This window comes from Colias eurytheme, chromosome 24 (assembly GCF_061535395.1).
Source record: "Colias eurytheme isolate Ceu_HAF_F1 chromosome 24, ilColEury1 Martin Lab GWU primary, whole genome shotgun sequence".
Lineage (NCBI taxonomy): Eukaryota > Metazoa > Arthropoda > Insecta > Lepidoptera > Pieridae > Colias > Colias eurytheme.
Window position 1 is genome coordinate 4,246,603 of NC_143003.1, and position 24,740 is coordinate 4,271,342.

Here is a 24,740-nt window from a genome sequence, read left to right on the forward strand (position 1 = left end):
GTTAAAATAACGCGAAGGATTGAATTGTAGGATGTTTAAACTTGTAATTTTATGATATTACATTCTGTTTTTGTTTATAGTTCAAACTTCAAATATTGTCATCACAAAAAAGGCCCATGGAAAACCAAACAACCATATAAACAAAGCAAACATAGAATTTTATACTCGACACTTAGACGGTATCATGAATGCGTGATGGCTCTGCTCAATATTATATTTAAGTATCGTATTTCTATCCAAAACTTTCTTTTTTATTTACACTTCTATAGGTAATATTCAATATCCATAACAAATTTTTACCTGCATCACCCCATAAATATTAAACACCCCTTCAAAAACCCCAAAACGAAGGTCGTACACAATAGTATAGATGGCTGACATAAGAAAAAAGGTGCAAAAAGCCGACCTTTACAAAGCGGATATATCACGCCATATTAAGAACGAAATCATTGACGCTTTCTCCCGCGCGATTGTGATGTATCGAGATAGTATGTGAATACGTTCATTACTTGGCTTTGAAATTCTTACTTTTGTTACAAAAAATTGTACAAATAATGTTACGTAATACATATGACATGTAAGAATCCTTAACAGTTTCGTCAAAATACGGTCTATTCTGCTGCTCCTTACAGACAAACCCTTAAAAATAGATAAGTAGGGGTTTTGAAAAGTTTTGTAATTATATTTAATACATACGTTATTACATATAATTTGAAACCATGTGTTTTGCAATATGCAATGTGTTTCCTTGAAATACAAATTTCATTTGTTCACGAGTTTCGAAAGCAGATGGGCACAAGATTAATATTGAAATCATCAAAATTTATTCCACTTCAAATAGCACAAATGGTAATTTCAAAACGATGTTACTCCGGTAAATGGATATTCCTATTATACAGTACCTTGTGAGATATTCATGACATGCACATTAATTCGCAGATTCTAATGTTGCATTGCAATAAAACGCCTGCGCCTCTACTGATATGTATCACGCATAATGTTTGTTGATTTAACACAATGAAAATTATATTTATTTAGGTCAACGTATCATTTTGCATGTAATAGGATACAGACGAAATAAAAACGAAACAAAACTAAACTTACAGACAGATCAATACAAAACAAATCTGTAGCCGTGCCAACTCGTATTGTAATAATAATCTTGCACAATAATTAAGACGTTGTATCCCAAGAAAACATAAATAACCGTTAAAATATCTGTAAACAGTATGTACATACTCAGTTGACAAACTCGTTCCAATTGACAGATGACACATATTTCCCGCGGTCCGGACAGTGCGCGCCGTTATGGTCGCCATTGTTTTTTTTTTCGCGCCGAATTTGGCGACAGGCGCGTGGGTGTCAATTTTTTATTCGCACGGTGTTGCCATCGTACATCGTAATGACGGATTGATTGAGCCAACGTACGCGAAATGGGGACAGTAATTTGGAAGTGGGTGTACAGGTTAATGAATCAGAGGACTATTGTAATGATATTATACACCGTTGCTTTGTCCCCGATTAGCGAGCACAATCGTGTATGTTGTATTGACCAAGTTACGAGTCAAATGTTTTTGGGTCATTTTTTGTTTTGCATAAATCTGTATCGGATGACAAATGTGTAAGATGATACGGTAATAAATCGTTGAGTCATTAATACGCATTCAAATCGGTCCAAAAGTGATTTTACTCTTTTGCTAATGGGCCTGTAATTTTTATTGTTGAAAGAAAATGAGTTTTGAGCAAATTTTTATGAGTATTTCAGTAACGAAAGTAGATATGTTATTGTAATTACAATTGTATTTTCTTAGTTTTTGCAATTACTACATTATATCATTAATATTTCTCCTATGCATATAGAACATTTATCTTTAGATTAATATCCAAAATAGCTATAAAGTACATATTATTGATGTCACTCAACATTTCACACCAAAACCCATGCCCAAAGTCCAAAACGCAAAGAATTGAATCATCATCTACAAAGACCAGCCGTTTGTCACATAGTTTTTCCCATTAATAACCATTTAACAAGCATAAGAGAGCTATTAACATAAATAGAAAGGAGACGCTCTTGTTAGTCACACGTCATAAATAAACTTAATTGGAGCCAAGACGGCAGTTAAGCTCAAGTAACTGTGTATTATTCATGCCTTTACTGGACAAACATATAACGGAGTCATTCGCAAAAAATCAAGTGCTGCAAGTTCGATTCAAATGTAAAATTCAGCGTATTCTTGATTATTTATATAAAACTACTTGTAAATCAAATTACCTTTGTTGTATTCTTTACTTTACAATCACACATCGTCATACAGGTAATATCTACTCGTAATACGAAATAGTATTTTTATATAAGGAATAGAAGCATCAAATTATAATCTATTCTATCAACATATCATATATTCTGTACAGATAACTGTAACAAGATACTACAAAAAAATATATAGTAAAAGTACTAATCATCTAAAAGGAAAAAATATAGAAAGACTAGCAAGTAAAAGCTAGCAAATAACAAACATACTCATAATCGTATTATCTCAAAGATTTATACAGATAACATGCATCTTCAGCGATGCATCAACATTCATCTGACTCATATATGGTTTCAGAGTAAACTTGAACGGCATTTCCTGATGCATACGATTTTTAATTATTATTACTATTTACCTTCTTGGAAAATGTGACTCAAATAGATAATAATATTTTATGAGATAAGGACTCAGAAGTGGATTCTTTTCTTGCAGGACATCAAGTACAATAATATTTATAGTATATTATGTTCTTTTAAAATAGATAAACCGTATTTATTCCGTGAAACTGTGACTCAATGAGAAACAAGAACGAAGGACTTCCCTATGTACTTCTGCTCTCATCACTTTTATGTATGCAAAGTATGTAAGCACGTGCAAAGTTTCTTTGTATGCAAAGAATAAATATCTTATACTTAAAAATTAAATTAAAAGCCATTACAAGTACACACTTAATGTCCAAAAACCTTATACCTAAGTAGGCCAACGGAAAACATATGTAAACGAACAAAATCAAATATTTACAATACAACACGACAAATATTTAATACAAATAAATAATTGAAACCGGAAATTTACCGCAACCTTATGAATCATTCAATGTTCAAATATATTCAAAATGTCTGCATGTCCGATAGTGTGACGCGTGATTTATCTGCTTTACTGCAGCAGTAATCAGAAAAATACCGTCTATCTATGCATAGCTAATTTAATTAAAATAAACCTATCACTCCAATGTCGCAACGCTATACCAAGTGAATGGAGATAAGCCTAATAAACGTAAAACCATTGCCATATTATGTATACAGTAAAAGCTCGTTATTCGCGCTTCCTTCATTCGCGGTTTCACTATTCGCGGATGGAAAAAATGCGACCTAAATCCTGTATTCGCGGCCTAAAATTCTTTATTCGCGGATCGAATCGGTACATCGGTACAAATATATATGTATTTACCTAAATAAAAACCATTCGTTATCCTTAGTAATAGCTTGAACTACAACTACGAATTTATAATGTCGACTTAAAAAAAATGAAAAACGAGTAAAAAGTGACAAGCCATTGCCTAAACCTGAAGATAATAATACCTAATTAAATGGTAATTAATAAATATGTTTGGTCAAAAACTTAAATTTAACTGGTTTCATTATGTATTTGCTTTTTTATTTCGTCACCTGAGAACGTATTCCCTATAACCCCATACAAATTACCATTCCTTATTCACGGTTTCCCTATTCGCGGCACATTTACGGAACCTATTACCCGCGAATAAGGAACTTTTACTGTATTCTCTTTCGAATGCATATAGACCGGGAGATACTGACACAAAATTTCGAGTCATTTGTAACAGGATGGCGGTTCTACAGGGGTCTTAGTACGCAATGACAAAAAGAAAAATGATGGTGTGAACGCTGGTACCGGTGGGTTAGTCGCGTGGGCGTTAGTCGAACTCGTCGGAAAAATAGCGAAAGTCAAACGATTTGTAACACAAAAATTTTAGAATTTACCGATAGCCCATAAAAAAGAAGTAGGCGGTAGTGTCATGCCATACTTTTCCGGTATGACTTACAGCCCGCCATACCGACGCGAATGTGTTGATTTAAAAAAAACAATTATTCAACCATTTGTACCAAGCTAACTTTTGCACAGGTAACCATCGTCGTGCAGCCATTTACGAAAATCGCCATGCCATACTTTTCGGACGATTCCAAATGGTCGCCATACCGCCGAAAATCTGCAAATTTTTTTTATTTCGCCTATCTTTTTGTACCAGTATTGCATTTGGCTTTTTGGAGAGTATTTCATAAAATGTGACCATTATTATATTTGCCATACTTCTAGTAGGGGGAAAAAGTGCTGTCATACTTGAAAAATAAATTTATTATTAATTTATATAAGTGAAGATTTCCAACACCTAGATCTTTGAAATTTTGTATTTATATTCGTTGATCCTCAAACTTACAGGAAAAATAAGTGCCATACTGTTACAAATCGTTTGACTTTCGCTATTTTCCGATGAGTTCGACTAACGCCCACGCGACTAAGCCGCCGGTACCAGCGTTCACACCATCATTTTTCTTTTTGTCATTGCGTACTAAGAACCCTGTAGAACCGCCATCCTGTTACAAATGACTCGAAATTTTGTGTCAGTATCTCCCGGTCTAATAATGTAACGTAAGTTTTTTAAAAGTATAAGCAATTTAAAGACTTTTCACATAATATAAGCCTTCCTGTGTAGTAAATATCTCAATAAGAATAATGGTAAACATACGCAACCTATTTCTTATACAAACACCCCACAACGCTTAACTTTCAGCCGCTGAGATAGTAATCACAAAACTCGTTAGTGCATTACCGCAAACGCTCAAGACGTTCTTTGTAATCACGTTTTCGGCTCATTGCACGCGAAGAATTGTAAAGAATAAACGTCTCTATCACTGGATAATAGGTCATAAAGTTCCGTGCAAAGTTGTCTTCCCTTTGAAGGTTTAAGTTTTCAAAGTGTAACATAATAGCACAGTAATAGTGTGTGCTGAGCTCCTCCGCGGTGGAATTAAGAGATGCCGTTGTAAGCGTGCTCCTTGTAAGCACTTGATGTTTCCTTATACCTCTTTGAATAGGTTTAGACACCTTTACGTATATGCTAAATGCTAATGGTTAACACACCTTTAGGTATACGTAATTATGTATAAGTTTTCCGGATACATTAAGAATTTGTAAACAGAAACAACCATCCATTCTTGTAAATATTTCGTTCAAGTTTAGTCAGAATAATATGGTATCAACAAAAATTTGCCTTCGGTGTTATTTTTCTACGGCCTATATAGATTTATAATTCCTAGATAAATAATGCTGCTTTCAATATCAACATGACAAACATACGTTTTATAGATATATTTTATAAACTACGATAAAATAGTTTCCAGAAGTAAAACCGTCGAGTTGATTACAGAACCGAAATATCCAGGATTCGACAGCAAATTCAAGTAAACTGACAAGAATCTGATCAGTAAGGTCAGGTAAGAACCATCTGCTTCATACCTCACATAGAAAAGTCTATAATTTAGTATAGAAATGTGCAAACTATCCTAGCAACTCGTATCACAAACACGTCAGCTATTATCAAAGTTCCGTAATTAAACAACACCGCCACACAAACTATGCCGGGTACTTAAATTATTAATAACTTCATCGTCCACTAATAGTGTAACGCAATTTAACCGAATTCCTTGCAAAATCTAGATCATTCAGCAACACCTGGCGAGTCTATTATTAAAGATCCGGGTTATAAATGACATTATTTTAGTGCTTTATGAAACATTATAGCTATTACTTAATTGATATCAAATTCGTTATTTTACAATAAATTATAATAACACTCCGCGAACTCATTTAACTCTGAAATCACAAGTAATTGAGGGCAAACGTATTGCTATAATCTAATTCATAACACATTTATCATATCATATTAACTTTATATTGTCCATTTATTGTTATTAAGAACGCGTTTATCATATAAACATCACGCGAAAATTATTTTCTCCACTTTGCTGCATTATAAAACGTGCTAGTCTCTTCAGCCAAATAGTTTCTATATATTACATAACTTATAGTGAAACCACGTGAAACTCAATCTTGAGATCTTGCTAAAAGTGTCGTACATAACATAAATAGATAAATAAAGGGAGCACGATATTTATCAGTCGTCACTCAGTGTATTGAGGACACGTTTCTCGCGATTAGATACGCTATCACTACTATATTATTATTTATACTATAGACACGGCTGCGGCCTGATAAAACACACTTGCGACGAAGACGTGAATCTTTGCGTTCTTAAGGATAATCTTACAAAAACAAATGATAGCATTAAATTCCTGGGAGTTCCGTGTGATCAAATAGTCGTGAACTTGTGTTGAGAAATGTACACCTAAGATTAAACCACGATGTTTCCTATTAAAACATTTCCATATTAAGAGCATCTTTTAAAAAATAAATATATTTTCATATAGAGCCATTATTCCATACATTTTTGTGTATTTCCCGCACGAATTGACAGCGCTTACTCTGCAGCCGTCACGGGCCAAGAGTCACAGACTTGACGCATTTACATATTCCACTACCCTCCTCGAACACACGCCAGAGCAAATTGGACTCTATGCCGTATGGCAGAGCGTTGCAAAAAGCGCAAGCACCTGCAATTGAATATTCATTCCCTGTTTTTCTAATTTCGCAACCTCCACCGATGTGACGATGCGCTTGAACTATGCTTGGGTTTCGTGTTTAATTTTCATATGACCTGGAAACCTTTGCTGGTGCCGCCGAGGCGTGATTCCGTTAAAATAAAATGCCAGAATGGGGTTTAATTTACATTTTATATTGCGTAATGTACATTACAGGGAATGGGAACTACAGAAGCATTTCGAACGATACAATTTATAAGTAGATCGTCCTCAACTAACACCAATATTTATGTGTCCGTATCGTGTACACAAAACAATTGAAACGTGCGATTACAATACCGAGTATTCTGCACAAAGCCGTCAAAGTGCAGTATATGTAGGTCATCGTGGGATTATCTGGAGGGCAGGTTAGAGCTAATCTAGCATGGACAAGGTAATGCGTATTCCGCCACTGCTAAGTGCATGCAAGGAACCTGATCATCGGTGGACCACTTGTATGATTGATTATATGTCAGAATAATATAATCAAATCAATTTGGCGACTACATTTTTTAATAAATCTAAGCAAATTTTACAACCCACGTGGCTTAATATTGCACAACAAGACGTAAGAGCAACCGAAAAACATTATCCCTGATATCTAATGATCTATTTACCTCGGATTAAAAAAAAATTGACATTTTAGTAAAAATTTCAACAGTGAACAAATTCACAATCCCCACGTCTCACTTAGAGATTTATCACTTGCGTAACATTTAGATATTTGATTATTCCGAGCCTCACCCATATCAAGCTCATCATAGGGATAAAAATGTCTTGTACAAAGCTATAAAATACTTGGAAAGATACAATTCCGAGCAAATTATGGTCTGCTTTCCCTGCATTTGAAATCATATCACCCGAGAAACGCTATACACGTACACACGATAATGGCTTTTATTTACTAATATAGAAGGTTTAAAATGTATCGACGTATGGTGAGAGCATAAAAACGCGTACATACGTTCCGTTGCACGCTCGCTAGTTATTTTATCCGGATGGATCTTTTATTATCTTTTCATTAAATTGTTAAGTTTGTATGAACGTGAGATAATTTATTTCGAAAGCCTATTTAACTAAAGGTTATTTGCTAGTACTACTATATCTTGATATTAATGAGAAAATACAATAAAATGTTTATAATCATAAATATATGATTTACAATTATTTATGTCATGGAAAATTAACACAGATTCTCTCTCGCCTACGATTTCTACCAAATCACAAAATTATTGATTTGCAGCTATTATTCAAACTAAAGCTACTTCCATATTCAATAATTCATCCCAACTATTCATTTCACCATATAACCGTCTCATACACCGGCAAACTATTTGCAAAACGCACTCTTTCCTTATAACTCTGTTCCACACACGTCTAAACAAAGTCTTAACCAGCGACTACAGACAAAGGAGCTTCATTATTGTTGCCAGCGTGAAAATCACTAATTGTTTTCATATACACGTATACTCCGTTAGCATTAACTGATTATAACGGTACCTACCAACATTAGCGAAACAACACAATACACCACTTTTAAATTATTTAAACTAACTGTATTCGCATTGCGTAAGAATGTTACTGCTGAATCATTATTTTTAATCTCATTAACATGGAAATTAACGACACTCTTATCGTACTTTCTTTAGAAATTATACGTAAATATGTCCGTTTAATGAGAGAATATAAATTTGAGTGTCAATAAAAATGGACAAGTAATGTGAGAGACGGAATAAATTAATACGATAGATATAAAATATGTGAAGATATTTATCGATCTGTAATGTTTTCAAGCTATTCAGTAAATGTTTACGAAATTTATATTGGATAACTCCAAGATAAAAATTAAAGATTTTTTTTTTTTTAATAAAACCAAACAAGTTACTGTGAATTCTTAACGATTGCACACATTGACATGAAGTACCGCCATGTGCAGAAACGTTTAATAAGAAACAACTACATAACTGACACAAAAGATCTCCAACTCAAGCTCAAACTCGAGAGCGCACTCAAGTGAGTGACCACTAGACTGGTTAAAATAACCACAATTACGACTTCCTGTGTCCAAGGCGAACAGAGTCACGAGCACACATAAACCTATATTTACATCATTATCTACTAATTACGTTAATTACACATAGACAATAAATTATGGTCGCGATTGCAAGATTGTGTTACTGTTATTAGCACAAATAATAATCGTTTGGTGAAATGATATACGTAGGTATTTGTATTGTAATATAAACCTTATATTGTGACAATAAGCAATAGGTTTCAAATAATTGAGACACCCTTCAAACTGAAAGAAGCTAATAAGTAATAATTATCATCAACCTATAAACTTATTTGATACTTTCATCGATCTATTAAAATATTTAAGTTACAATTTACTACATGCTTACAATGCAATTATTTTGAAATTCTACCAAACACAGTATTTATTCATTCATAAACAAGTTACACACAGTTACAACACAACAATACATTCAAAATTTTCACACACACACACATACATACCCATACACGCAGTACTTAACAATTAGTATAACTACTCGAATCAGTGCACCCGATCTGAATTCAATTGTCTCAGTGCTCCTAGAACAAGGTTCAACGATTGAGCAGTATTGTACAATCTAGACTTGCAGCTGCATGCACTTAAGTTTTGTCGGCCGACCTTAATTTAATGAATTATAATAAACAAAGAAACATCAGCATGCTTAATTTACTGAATACACATATGCAATTATTTAACTTTAGTATTTGACATTAGGGAGCTTTTATAGAAACATTCTTGGTGCAAATTGATTTAACCATTTATAAGTGTCGTCTGTAATTGAATGAATGCAAGTTTGAATTGTTTGTAATGGTATATAATTTTGAATTAACGATAACGATACAAATAGAAATACACTTCATAATCAGAATAGTATTTAGAGTCTAAACGTGTTGCTCATATATACCTACCTACATATATAAAAAGATCACATTCATAAACCATTGCAACAACGAAAACACTATCATCCATCACACTAAAAACATTCACATGCGCGTAACACTTTCAATTTTACCAAGTACCCACATCCCAACACATTTAGAAGTTGGGAGCAAAGTTTCACACACATGTAACGACCTTACACGCTGTCAAGGCCACAGCGAACGAGTCTCTAGGTCGGCACGCATATATTTTTTGAGCAAAACATGTGTAGGCCGAGCGGCGGCCGTAAAATTCCTTATTAACACTATAGATGTGCGAAAGTGACGCGATGCTGTCACTTTTTAGCAAGTAAACAGGTGAGATTTGGTTTGGATATCAGTTGAATGCTTTGAAAGGAAATAAAATTATAAGAAAATCAAAAACATCGATAATTAATCAAATTATCCATCAGAAAGTTTAAATTATTTAGCTAGTACATATTTTGTACCTAAAGCTAGAAAATTACATACATACAAGGATTTAGTAAGTATGTATATTGTATACCTATGAGTTTTTATACCTATATGCTTTCATTTTACATTTATATACATATTACATTTACAAGGCTAATATTCAAAATGAAAAAAATAACTGACTCTATCACAATAAGAGCTGAACATAACTTAAAACCATGAACGTTTTTTTTCTTAATACCAATATTCAACTCCATCTCAGCCTATATTTTTACTTTCGCTGGTGATTTGAAAGTGACAAATAAATTTTACTTTTCCAATGTAGGTAATGTAAGCTTTCTTGATTCACATATAATTAGGAAGCCAATGTGAAATTCGACGTGAGTTACCGCGATTAATAAGCCACTTTCTCTTTCGAACATTAATACACTAATATTGTCAAGGAAAAATAATATAGGGTTCCGTAGTCTTCTCTTTGAAACAGGGTCTTCTTCTAACACGCAATATATCTATCTCAGATAAAAACAAAATATAATAACTTAGAAGAAATCTAAAAGCTAAAATGGTTAAAGATAGCATCTAATTAATGTTTAAACGAGCAATTTTCTTTAATGTAGATAACATAAATTATGACAAGCTGTAATATACGAAAGAAGCAAGTGCAACCTTACTAGCATTAGTTTTCTATTTTAGAAAACTGCTATTCAGTCAAAACGTTCTGAACATCTTATAGGAGCAACGCATTATTTCAATTTAAGTTTAAGTTTATTTGCATTTCCAAAATAAAATATTATTAACGATACGGAACCCGCAAGCATATAATTTCAACTTCATTACCTTACGGATATCAAGCGGAACTTAGACGACCTCTAGATTAATACCGTTATGAGTGGCTTAATACCACGTACCTACAATGAGTAATACAAAAACGAATGAAAGTGAAGCTTTTTACACCTATCACTTACATCATAGATTCATAGAACAAATCAACTTTTTACATTATTACTTATTAGCAGACGTTCCCAAAAATAACGGAGCTACTCAAATTATTGCGGCAGGTATTATTCTATAAGAAAAAACATTACTTGCATCTTAAGCAGTCGGATAAAAAGACATAACTCAAGCGAATGATTAGAGGAACATTTAAGAATACTGCCTCTAAAATATGTACTATATGAAAGTCTATTAAGTCCTATCCGTTCTAAATAAGATTAGAATTAAGGTCATAGAATAGTCTGCCATTTATCAGCCCTCTTACAGTGTATTAAATATGCTTCCACTTGAGCTAGAGTGGGCTAATATTCTGAAAGCGACTCTCAATTCATTCAAGTATCATCATCTTTCAGCATCTATGCGACTGAGGTTTTGTTCTAAATGTATCTTATCATATTCAAAACATTTTAAAAATAACAAAGATTACTTTAGATTTCATGATAATAAAATGTTTTCTATTAAAGTAAATGACTCTTCGAGCAACTGTAGTTATACATTTAATTAACTATACATTAAAACTATACACTGACTTCACCTGACTTCACCTCACGCTCACGGCTCACCACATATTTAACTGATCAGGTAACATGATATAGTTAATGATATCAAGAAGGGAAATAGCTCCTAAAACTTGCCTTTTTATCTATCCAATAGGTAATATAGGACCATCTCTACCTTATATACTCGTGTAAAACACGTGTTTTACATGTGTTACATGTAGAAACATTAAACATAACGCATTACGTCACAATTCACTACGCCGCGGCCGCGCCGCGCTATCAGCAACATTCCCGGTTGTCAAGGTTCGTCTTCCTTGTGCCGATAACGTTATCTCAGTGTCATTTTAATTGATCATGCCATTACGTAGCTATGGTTAAATACCGTACATTTTCTATTTTAGTACAACTATATCGATCATGGAAAAAGTTGTATGAAAATCAAGCCTATAGCGCTCAGATTTAAATTGTATTCAAATTAAATTCAATCAAAATCGACTCTCCGATTTCATTATGAACTCATTATGTTTATACATACTGTGGTCCTACTGTGGTCTGTCGATTTTCAATTTTAATTAATATAAAACGATAAGATTTAATTGATTATTAGCAATACTTACTTATTATTTCTGTGTACATACAATTATGTAGTAGGTACAAATATTCTGTAACGTCTCTCTGTTACAGAACAGTTTTCACTTAAACTGATCTATAAACCTACAATATAAAATTACGAGTTGATAATGAACAACGCAGTATTCATTCATCTCATAATCTCAGTATAGAAATCATACCACTCGTCGTCTCTCTTACATTTATTACGAAACAGTCGATTATCGATCTCAGCTATCAATCACGCATTTTGATTGTCACGCCTTTACATAACCTCACATTACATAAGACAATTTTAAATTTAACGCCAGATTTACTACGGGTCTTTAACGAATTATTTCTTATGAATTACAAGCGCGGAATAATAAAAGCAGTTTATTTGTGAAAATACATTTTATGCTGATCATCGTACAAATCAAGTATTTACGGTATAATGACCGCGCTTTCAAAAAATATATTGTAATCTTCGTGTTTAAAACGATAATATAAATTAAAGGATAAAGCCATCTGCTTCCATAAATTCAAGTATGAATATGATAAATAAACACAACGACCATACAAATATGTAATTTAATTTAATAAATAAACCACAAGGAAACAGATCCTTTGTCAGCTTAACAAAATACGACGGACTTTTTGTTAATATCACAATTTATGAACAAACACAGAACATTAGCAATATAATTCTTTGAAGTGATGCCAAGTGTAATTTTCATACCGAAATGTTCACAATGAAAAGATTAAAATCTTAGAGAATTCTTTGAAAATTAACTTAATGATACACGTGTTAAAGCGTTGCTAATTGACATGATCTTCCGCGATTACTATTAATAATATCAAAAGAAATACTTAAAAACACATATGTGGTATTTTATGACTGATATTTTTGCAGCTTCTCTTTAGCTTATTTTGTACGGAACCCTATAACAGTAAGCACAATTAGCTCAAGTGAAATCTACTAAAGCACTGCAATTTATGTTATATCGAATGTAAGATATTCTTCCAAGAAGGATCTTACAAAAAATAACTAATATCGTCCTCCAGAGGGCATAGGTTATTTAAATTTGGTATAATACCTTACCCTTAAGAACATCAGACCTAGTGTTGTTCACGGTAATTAAATGTCCAAGTGTCATAAACCCAGTAATACATTAAAACCATCAGTTTTAGGCGCGGGACATATACAAGCGGCGCGGCGCGCCGCGGGCGCGCCGGGAGCGCGCCGCGGGCGCGCTGCCGGCGTGCATCGGGTGCGCTATTGGCATTTTGTATGAAATAATTTTGGAAAGGCGGCGCAACCTTGGCACAACCGTGGCGTGCCGTCTCGACGCCTGTCCAAAATTCTTTCATACAAAATGTATAAGAAGGACGTGGTGCAAAACAGATTCAAGAGGTGCGCTTATGGCACGCCCGCGCCCGCGCCGCTTGTGTTTGACCCGCGCCTAACGTGTATTTTCCAACTACACATGATCTCAGTCAGTGATATATGGTCTCTGCTCTCATATAACTCTCCATTGTAGAAAATGCAACTTGTGGTTGAGGGAAAGTTTACAATAAAATTGTACTTTCCAAGCTCTGGGATTTCACCGTTATTTATTATATATTCGAGTGTATTAAACAAAGCTATTGGTTCATAAATTGAAGCTTGGATTGCCTTGTTTTGATTTATAACTACGCTGTTTTGTTTTGCCAGACGTTTGAAACGAAATATAAAATAGATAGTACTAAGCATTGCACGTGTCCTTAATAGATAGGAAAGTATAAAAAAATAGTTCACTATAGGTACTTAATTTACTTAACAAAATAATACTACTTTTTAAACAGTTTTCATTTACAAGGTATAAATAAATAATGAAAGTGTTTACTAATAGAAACACGTTCTTACGTTATTTTAACTTAAATGCATAATGTTTATGGAGTGTATAAATAGCCTAGCAAATTAATTTAATGGTGAAATTAATAGCATACTAAAAGCAGCACTCTAATAATGACGAAATTATGTGATAAACAATTTTAACTAAAACTATAAAATCTTTTCCATTTCTTCTATTCAGCTATCATAAATTTAGACATCACTTAAAAGTTAAAACACGTCATTCTCTAACTCAGATCAAATCAAAATCCGATCACAATCGTTACCCCTATTCCACAGACTTCAAATCCACACAAAACGAACCACAACCATACATTTAACATGCATATAATTCAACCATAAAGTGCAAAGTCCAATTAGACTCCCTCAAAGGCGGCTAATTAAATCATTATTATAGGGCTGTAAACCGCTGATCAGACGTGAACACCCCTTTATATAAGGGTTGTGGAAAGGTCGACAGCATCTTAGAGGTAAATGCCAACCCTATATATAGGTACCTACTAGATACACTCGATCGGAGATGCAGCTTATACAGGTTAATCTTCTTATATATAAAAATGAATCGCAAAATGTGTTGGTAAGCGCATAACTCGAGAACGGCTGAACCGATTTCGATAATTCTTTTTTTATTATATTCCTTGAAGTACGAGGATGGTTCTTATGTAGAGAAAACGTAAACATGTACCACGGGCGAAGCCGGGGCGGACCGCTAGTATTTAATAAAAAAAAAATGGATTTTATTTTTGCATAGCTCCACACTACACAAGCTTTATTACAAATAGCTATAAGAACAAATTAATATAATATGTACCTGTACGGATTGAATGTGTTTTGTTTTCATTTAAATTTAAGCATATATTTTATAAATTAATAAATTCTATTAATTTTGAATTTATTTATAAAAATATGCCTTCAGTTCATCCTCATCCGCTTTTAATATTCTGATCTCTGACATTCTTACGTATAACTATTTATTCATTTATTAAAATTAGTAATTATCTGCTCCTTACATAACGACTATCGTAATTAAGCCATTGTTTTGGCAATAAAATTAAATTGCCTCAAAATAAATCGCGATAAATAGCCATAAAGCGGGTTTTTTTCAAGCCGATAACCATTCGCCTTGACCCCACTTGAAAGTAGTTCTAGGTTATATTACTTACATTACATACTTTTGTGGATTTACATTTTTTTTACTGCAATTATTTTAATGACTTCATTGTAAATTTAAAAAAAATAATCATAATATCTTAGTCATAATTTCAACTTATGGTTATTATCGTCCTGTAAATTAGGAACGTGAAACCTTGGCTTTCAATGAAAAAGTTGTCATTTTATTATATTAGAAACTAGCGGTCCGCCCCGGCTCGCCCGTGGTACATGTTTACGTTTTCTCTACATAAAAACCATCCTCGTACTTCAAGGAATATAATAAAAAAAGAATTATCGAAATCGGTTCAGCCGTTCTCGAGTTATGCGCTTACCAACACATTTTGCGATTCATTTTTATATATAAGAAGATAAGAAGATTAGAAATAACAACATTGTTTCATCACAGTAAAATGGATTAAAGAATTGGATGTGCAAAGAATATAGAACACAGAAATATATCCACATGCAAAACATTCACTACAACTTCTACCTTTTTTTTTATAGTGGGGAAATCTTCCAAAGATACCCACGGCCCCCGGGGAAGGAGCCGTGGGTTATGTCGGATTCTTACCGACTAAAACCCCACTGTGTTCCGTCGAGCCGCTTTAATGATGGGGCCGCGGGTATTTGTTAGAATTCTTCCGCGACCACTATAACTTCTACCTGAGTGGTTACCACGACGCCAAAGCAGTTCTAATTCCAGTGTGAGAAATTGATGAATAATAATGGAATTAGTATTGCTTTAAGACGTTACATTCACCCCCTCTGCTTCTTCTTACTTCCACACATTCACACCCATCGCATAACATACAAAACCGTCAAATTATACACAACCGTAAAACCGTACCAAAATCTATATGTACACAAACCTATACACCTACATTCCTACCTGCATAACCTAATTAATACCTTTGCTATACCCATAACTTCGAACAGAGCACCTCAGCCGCTGACACTAGTTCCACTAGAAATAGGCCAATAGCACTATTTTGGTCCATCAAAATGTCACGCTACAGTTACGCAAAACGTTACGCCAACACACAACAGCTGACTGGCTGATATCATTTATTAACCGACTTCAAAAAAAAGGAGGAGGTTATCAATTCGGCCGGTATGTTTTTTTTTTTTTTTTTTTTTATGTATGTACACCGATTACTCCGTGGCTTCTGGACCGATTTACGTGATTCTTTTTTTGTTCGATGCGGGATGGTGTCGAATTGGTCCCATAAAAATTTTATTCGGATAGGCCCAGTAGTTTTTATTTTATGAGCATTTTTGTCTGTATTTGTAAATGTTGCAAGTGCAAGTTTGAAGTCGGTTGTTTTTAACGCAGTTATTGACTTGTTTTGAACTTTGCTAACACGTGCGAATAATCATCATTACTCTATTGTAAGTCTCATTAAAAGGTTAAGGACACAACACTGTATGAGTGACCTACACAACATTAACCTTTTTAAGTTATTTCAAATAACGAGGAGTAACTGATCCAATATATTAATAATACCTTCAATCTTCATGTATGTTCACCGATGTCTCCGCGAACTGTAGACCGATTTTCGAAACTTTCGTTTGATTAAACAGAGCATTTATACTTTAAAAACATGCAATAGTTTATCTTTTCATAGAAATAATTTAATAGGAAAACATTATTATTAGAATGACGTGTACAGAAGCCCCATATATCCGCAATTATATACGCAGTGAGGATTTCTAACCACTTATCTGTTTAATATTCAATTACTCACATTATAATTATAGTTTTTACTACATTACGAGCGTATGAAGACACGACAAGACGATTAAGAAGTTCACGTTCTTACCTGAAACAAAAATACATAATAATATTTAAATGACGAGAAGATAATAATTCTTATTTACATAAAATTTTGTCTTAGATAATATATGTTTATATATTTCCGTATACAATTTGTTCTTATATCTCGTATACTACAAATATTTTTATGTGCTATGAAATATTACCTATGCTTTTTAATTATTATGTTAATTATTATTTATATATATATTTTAGCAGATTGAATTGTACTTAATTTCAAGCTATAAATCTCAATGAATTAACCTACTACCTATTATGGATTTGGCTCATGATAACATTTCGCGATACTCAAGAAAACAAATTCGTGCCAAGCGAACGCCATGTACTATGGCTAGTCAAAATAATAAATACACAGTATAGACTATTCACTAACTATTTCATAATATATTCTAAAGTTTTCGTATAATAACTACCGCTTTTATAAACACTAGGTACCCTCTTTTCATACATTCATAAATCATAACTCTCTAAGATATTTCTTTCAATACATCCGTACTTTTCAAGATTCGTTATAAATTTTAAACATTTCAATGTCACGAGGAAACGTTTTGGTGCAAATTTACGATATTCATCTCACTACCAAGGTTAATTACGTGATACTCTATTACGTAAGAAGCACTGCTTCGATATTATTTATATCTATACTATCTTACGTTGTATTACTATCACTAACGTAATAATATACCAATCATTATTACCTGTTCAAAAGTTTAAGATCAAAATTGATAATATATTCACTGCTACAAAGTTTTATTATGACAGAAAAATATAAATTTTGTAATTTATAGCTTCTCAATACACAGACAGAGACTTTATATATATATTATGTTAATAATATTTTTATTCTCATATATTACAGAAGATAATATAACATGTGTACCAACAACTATATCAAAATTATAAGAGTCGACTATAACAAATATAAATTAATCATTCCTTGCTCAATAACAATAAAGGTATACTAAAACAAAGGCGTCTAGACTACACATTACGCATAACGACCACTTACGACACTGACCATACAAACGTATGAAAAGATCTTATTTCTTAACAACGGGTTAATAATAGTGATAAGAGCGATCGTAATACGCAACTGTAGCTAAGGCCGCAATCAAACATAAGCGATTAGCGAGTTATTGCAATAAGTAAGTGCATTATCTTGTGGAATATAACTAGTATTATCAGACTTTTTTATTATAAAATATTGTACATGTTATAGTTCAAATATTGAGAAGAAACTAGTATAGTTATTTATTATTTCAAATGACTAATTAAAGAACACTTACTGCACCATCGCTTCGAATATTAACTTCGCTAACAAGATCATCCCAAAGTTACCTCTTACCATTAGGTAGGTACCTCATTATTATATTAATGAATAGCTATCAAATTCATGTACGCTTTTCTATTATTATTTATTAAAAAAATCCATTACAATTAACCAAAGCAAAAAGTAACCCTCCCGCTATATTCTTCGCTCCTCTCGTAACTATGTACAAACATTGTGATCATAGCAGAGTTAGCCCAGTTATCAAGTGTTGCAGAACGTTCGATGGACCGCGGTCGAATCGATCTTTACTTCTAAACCATTTCCCAACATCTTTTGAGGACTCTATTTAACCTTTAGTGTCATAGCCTTCAATTATTCATAGTTACAGCAAACAATGCAAATCTTACACAACGTTCACACGACGCAAGTGTTCAATTTTCATATTTTTATCTCAACACAAATTGCGTTTAATTACGAATCTGTATACTACCAGCTAATACATAGAAATTTCTAAAAATAGAGCAAAAACAATGGCTAATCAATTCTGGAGGAAAACAAATTTTTTTTTTTTTTTTTTTTTTTTTTTTTTTTTTAATTCGGATAGGTAGACATTTGACCACAGTCCCACCTGATGGAAAGCGGTGACGCGGTCTATGGTGGTAAATCATGTCTACCTAGAAAATGCCTATTTATTCGCCTCTTGAAGGAACCCATATTGTAGTTCTCCGGAAAGACAGACGCTGGCAGGGAGTTCCACTCTTTGGCGGTTCGCACTAAGAATGACGACGCAAAGCGTGAAGTGCGAGGAGTCGGCATTTCCACCAAGTAAGGATGGTAACCTGCAGTGCGCCTGGATGTCCGTTGAAAAAAAGGGGAAGCAGGGATGATGCTGTGCAATTCAGTGGCGCATTCGCCGAAGTGTAAGCGATAGAAAACCGAAAGACTAGCAACTCTTCGGCGATGTGTAAGACTCTGAAGGCGGTTTTTAGTTAAGTTATCGTCGCCTATAATTCTTTTGGCACGTCTTTCCATCGCTTCCAAAACATCAAGGTGGCATTTGGCAGTGCCTGCCCACAGGTGGCAGCAGTATTCCACACAAGATCTAACTTGCGCTTGGTAAAGATTTAAAAGCTGTTGAGATGTGAAATACTGCCGCACCTTAGATAGTATGCCAAGTTTTTTGGCTGCAAGTTGTGCTTTGGATACTATGAACCGCCCGAAGTTGAGATTTGGCGATAAAGAAACGCCTAGCATCTCCAAGTGGTCCGCCAATTCTATCGCCACTCCTTGGAAACTGGGAGTCAAGGTGAGAGGACTCTTTTTGGCTGAAAAAAGACAAGCCTGGGTTTTTGCAGCATTAAATCTGACTAAATTCGCTTCTCCCCATTGAGATACGTTTTGTAGTGTCAGATTCACCCGCTGAATCATGGCCCCCCTTTCCATTCGAATCATGTCTCCTGTCGAACGAGCATTAGATAGGTACCTCTCTACAATGGTGCAATCATCTGCATACCCGAAGATGTTTGATTGAAGTAGATCATTTATGTGTATCAAGAAGAGAGTTGCAGAGAGGACAGACCCCTGAGGTACACCGGCATTAATGGCCAATTGATCAGACGAGCAGCCATCAATAACTACTCGAATGGATCTTTCTCTCAAGAAGTCGGCTATCCAAGCTGTGAGGAGTGGAGGTAAACCGTAAGAAGGAAGCTTGTTTATAAGAGACTTATGCCAAACTTTGTCAAAGGCCTTCGAGATATCCAATGATACTGCTAATGCTTCGCCATGGTTCTCAATAGCCTCTCCCCATAAGTGAGTCGCGTGCACTAGGAGATCCCCAGTTGATCTCTTTGGGCGAAAACCATATTGGCGATCGCTCAAAAGATCATTGGCCTCTAGGTATGCGAGCAATTGATTGTTCAATGCACGCTCCATAATCTTACAGATTATGGACGTGATTGAGATCGGACGGTAGTTTGTAGGGTCAGCACGGCTTCCCTTTTTTGGTACAGGCTGTACGTTGGCAAGCTTCCAAGCTCTAGGTACGATTCCAGAAGAAAGAGAAAGGCGAAATAGGCGTGTCAGAATGGGAGACAACTCGGGTGCACAGGTCTTGAGAACCAATCCAGGAATTCCGTCAGGTCCGCTGGCTTTATTCACGTCAAGATTTATCATTATTTTTAAAACATCTTTTTGGGTAATACGAACTTTGGACATAAAGGAACCGCAGTGGGGTATGGTAGGTGGACTAGCATTCGTATTATCGAGACGTGAATTATTGGCAAAGAGTGACGCCAGAAGATCAGCCTTCTCTTTTGCTGTATGAGCCAAATCACCGTCAGGTTTCAAGAGTGGTGGCAGTGAAGGGCGATAAAAGTTACACTCTATAGCTTTCGCTAAGGACCAGAAAGCTTTACTGCCAGGAGGGTAGCTTGCCAGCTTTTCACCTGTTCGTCGGATATGATCATATCGAGCTCTCTTCAGCACTTTTTTGCATAACTTGGCAGCTCTATTGAATGATCTCTTTCTAGCACCAACATCCGGTAATTTATGAAACCGAGCATCAACCCATGATTTAACCCAGATAAGCCTGAAACTAAAATTTTCTGAAAATTTTGAAAAAAGTTATATTATTTAATTTATTAGATCTTATGCAACATAAAAAAAATCATGAAAAAAAAATTAAGTGTAAGGCTTTCAGGGAAACAGCCGTCCTATATGTAGGACAGTAGGATAATAAGAGGAAATAAAAGACCATTTATGACAAAACAGAATGTAATCAAAAAGTGTAGTTTATTAGATAACTATTGATTATATTACCCATTGTTATATGTAATTTACTAGATTAACACTATTTATGAATGATATGTTTAAAAACACTTGACACACACTCCAACATCCATAAAACATACCCTAACCGTGTAGCATCAACCCAAGCTTTGAACGCGTACCTAATAGGTTTACCTTTTATGTGCTGTTTGCAGCCATGTCTACCATAGTAGGGGATCATGGCCTCATCTACACTGTAATGCTCTTCAAGAGGAGAAAACTCTAAGAACTTTTTATTTAGAAGTGTAACTAGGGGGCGTACTTTTGTGTATTTGTCTTGCAAATCCAGATTATCATTGACATGAAGGTGGCGAAAAATAAAGTCAAATCTATCCCTAGTCATAGCCGAGCTGATCAATTCATTCTTTGTATCAGGGGAGTTTTCCCAATACATTCTTCTACGGGGGAGCCATGAATAACCATTAACCAACAATATGCCGATGAAACATTTCATATCTTCAGTGGTTATGTCTCCAGGCAAATTCTTTTTGACAGCATATTTATTGCTCTCTGACACCAACAACGAAATAACATCTTCATCTAAGAAGTTTTCAAACCACTCAATTGGGCGCTTATCTTGGCAAGCGCCTTGAACATCTAGCCAATTCACGGGATTTTTTGCCAAGTCCCATTTTCTCCATGCGTAGGTAGGTACGCCTACGTTTAGTTCGACCTGTAGAATCAGAAGGTTCTTCTTCTGTATCACTCACCATAATCTGCCATTGAATCATTACTTCAGCCGGTTGAAACAGAATGTTTCGTGGCAAATTATTCAAAGTTACATTATCTTCTTCATCCGAATCTTCGTCAGTGAGACACAGTCAGGATCAACAGGAGGAGGTAGAATACATATCAGTCGTTCTCTATAATCTTCTTCATTATCAGAAACATTTTCTAAAGCATCTAAAATTTCATGCGCAGCTAACGGTCTGTAAAGAAAAAGTTGTATTATTGTACTAAAATCATGTATATTATCCTACTGTCCTATATATAGTACGCTAGTATTTGTAACAAGTTATACGTAATTTATTTATATTATTTTGCTAGAATATTTATTTAGTACAAAAGTTAAGGTTATCAACTAGATATTAACACAGAAAAAAACAACTCACGAGTAAAATATAACTTTTTATACATACCTGTCATTTGCCATGTCTGCAACGCACTTTTATTACACACTTATAAGGTAAAATATAAGGTAAAAACTGTTAAAATAACTGTCTTTTTATTTTTTCTAATAAAGCTGACACGTTTCTTACTGCAAATCATAAGTCTAAATAATCTTAGATAAAGAGGGTATTCAGATATTTTTTTTTATTTCTACTGTCCTAAATATAGGACAGTAGGCTTATCTGGGTTAAAGGCGTTCTGTTTAGCAAGTTCTGCATGCCTACATTCTTTGTTAAACCACGGTCTTGCTTTGTTGACATCGGAAATATCAGAGAATGGAATATAATATTCCATTCCTTGCCGGATAACATCAGCAACATCGTCTGCAACTTTTGACGGGTCGGTGGAAGAGAAACAAACTTGCCGCCATGGATAAGATGCAAAAAAGTGGCGCATCTCGTCCCAATCCGCTAATTTATATCGCCAAAGTCTTCTTCTTCCTCTTAAGGTAGTATCCGGAGGAGTAAATGTCGACACGGATTTCACCAGACAGTGGTCGGATGATCCCAGTGGAGCGGAAACCGTAACCGAATATCGATCTGGATCAGGTGTCAATTCCGGTGTTTGTCTGTGCCATGTATAACAATCACCGGAAAACATTAAAAATAAATATCCAACGTGACTTTTACTTTGAATCGGTTTATCGGTTCGACAAGTATTGGTTCACGACCACGCGTCTAGCGATTTACATAGTGCTCAACATGACGGAGGAAATTATGTATTAAAATTATTAATTTAATATTTATAAGCAATGGTGAGTTACCTACTCTTGTAGCACGCTTGATTACTGTTTTAATCCCTAGTATTCCTTTGGCAGTGAACATTTAAGTTTAATTCTCTGTTATAATAATGTAACGATTACATCATTTGGCTAATTTACATTTCATATATTTTACGTCACACACATTACGGACAAAATAATACAAGTAGGAACACAATAAATTAATACGACAATGAACTAAATTAAACTAAAATACGCGAATACAATTGCACACCTCTATCATAGTACATAAATCTTTAGAGTACTAAAGATGTAATATAAATCAAAGACAAAAGGAAGGATCCAGTTGTACCACAATTGACGCCCATCCTGAACGAACCCGCATGACACCCATGTCTTTCGCAACGCAGCATCAAAATGACATTTTTGCCGAGGCCACACTTCATCCTATTGCGGTCATATCTCAAGCAATTCATTCTGCACCAATAGACAGGGCACTCCACTAATAAAAAGCAACTCTAAATCTATTGTTGTAGAGTATATATTCGCGTATTCAATGCACAAGACATTCATATGAATGTATGCTGATTTCATTTGACAGACAACAGTGAATTGAGGCGGTGATATTGTGATCACATTCGTTGGATCGAAGTCAGACACAATATACTGTGGCTGCCGCTGATTGCCAATAATAGATGCATTACGACCTGGATACAATCAATTTTCAAACGGTATTTATGGCTCTCACGAATAAATACACAATTGTAGAAGGTTATAATGATTGGGCAAAGTTAAATCATTATCATGGATTTTTCTACTTTTTTAAACATAAACATCTATAATAATAAGGAGCTGCGATACATTTTATCTCTATTAGTCTGTAGGTAGGCATTGTGTGGAGATACTAAGGCTAATATTTCCATATTAACCCTTTTCCGAGAGAGATATCTTCTTCTTTCTTCTTATATATAAAAATGAATCGCAAAATGTGTTGGTAAGCGCATAACTCGAGAACGGCTGAACCGATTTCGATAATTCTTTTTTTATTATATTCCTTGAAGTACGAGGATGGTTCTTATGTAGAGAAAACGTAAACATGTACCACGGGCGAAGCCGGGGCGGACCGCTAGTATTATAATAAGTTTTTCAACCCAAAATAATTTCCAGTTCATATCAATAGTTGTACAAAACAATAAATTATCTGCTAGTATAGCACTATACCAGAAAATTCGGGAACTATTTTTAACACTGTAGCAAGTAGCAACTTATGAATGAAGTCACTAAAGGAACTTCAAACTACGAACATTTGAACATGTTTAGTTATTACCAAGCAATTTAAACGGATGAAACGATCGAACGGTTTCCGCACGCATTTATTGTGTCTTACAAGATTTTTTTTTTCGCAAAATATCATTGTATTGACCGTGAAGTAATTTTTTATGCATATAACGTACGTTTATAAACTTAATTTATTTCAAAGCTTCCTTTAAAAGCACAAGAAACCAGTCCCAGTCCAGAAATGTTGGTTATTTCATTCAATATTTTGTAACGTAGTTAAAATAATATTACAATTGACAAAAATATTTACACAAACACATAATATTATCCCATTACAACCTGCATTATTACAAACTCGTCCTGTTAACCATGA

General features: G+C 34.3%; 1 protein-coding gene and 1 long non-coding RNA gene across 3 annotated transcripts in view; both read right to left on the minus strand.

Annotated features, from left to right (window-relative positions):
* Dyrk3 (Dual-specificity tyrosine phosphorylation-regulated kinase 3) overlaps positions 1-24,740 on the minus strand; it is a 136,052-nt gene that overhangs the window by 82,936 nt on the left and 28,376 nt on the right. The window lies entirely within an intron of this gene.
* LOC149897940 (uncharacterized) lies at positions 21,861-22,453 on the minus strand. The gene is made up of 2 exons (XR_016458111.1): positions 22,338-22,453; positions 21,861-22,127 (listed from the first exon to the last, which is right to left on the minus strand). It is a non-coding gene; the product is annotated as an uncharacterized LOC149897940 (long non-coding RNA).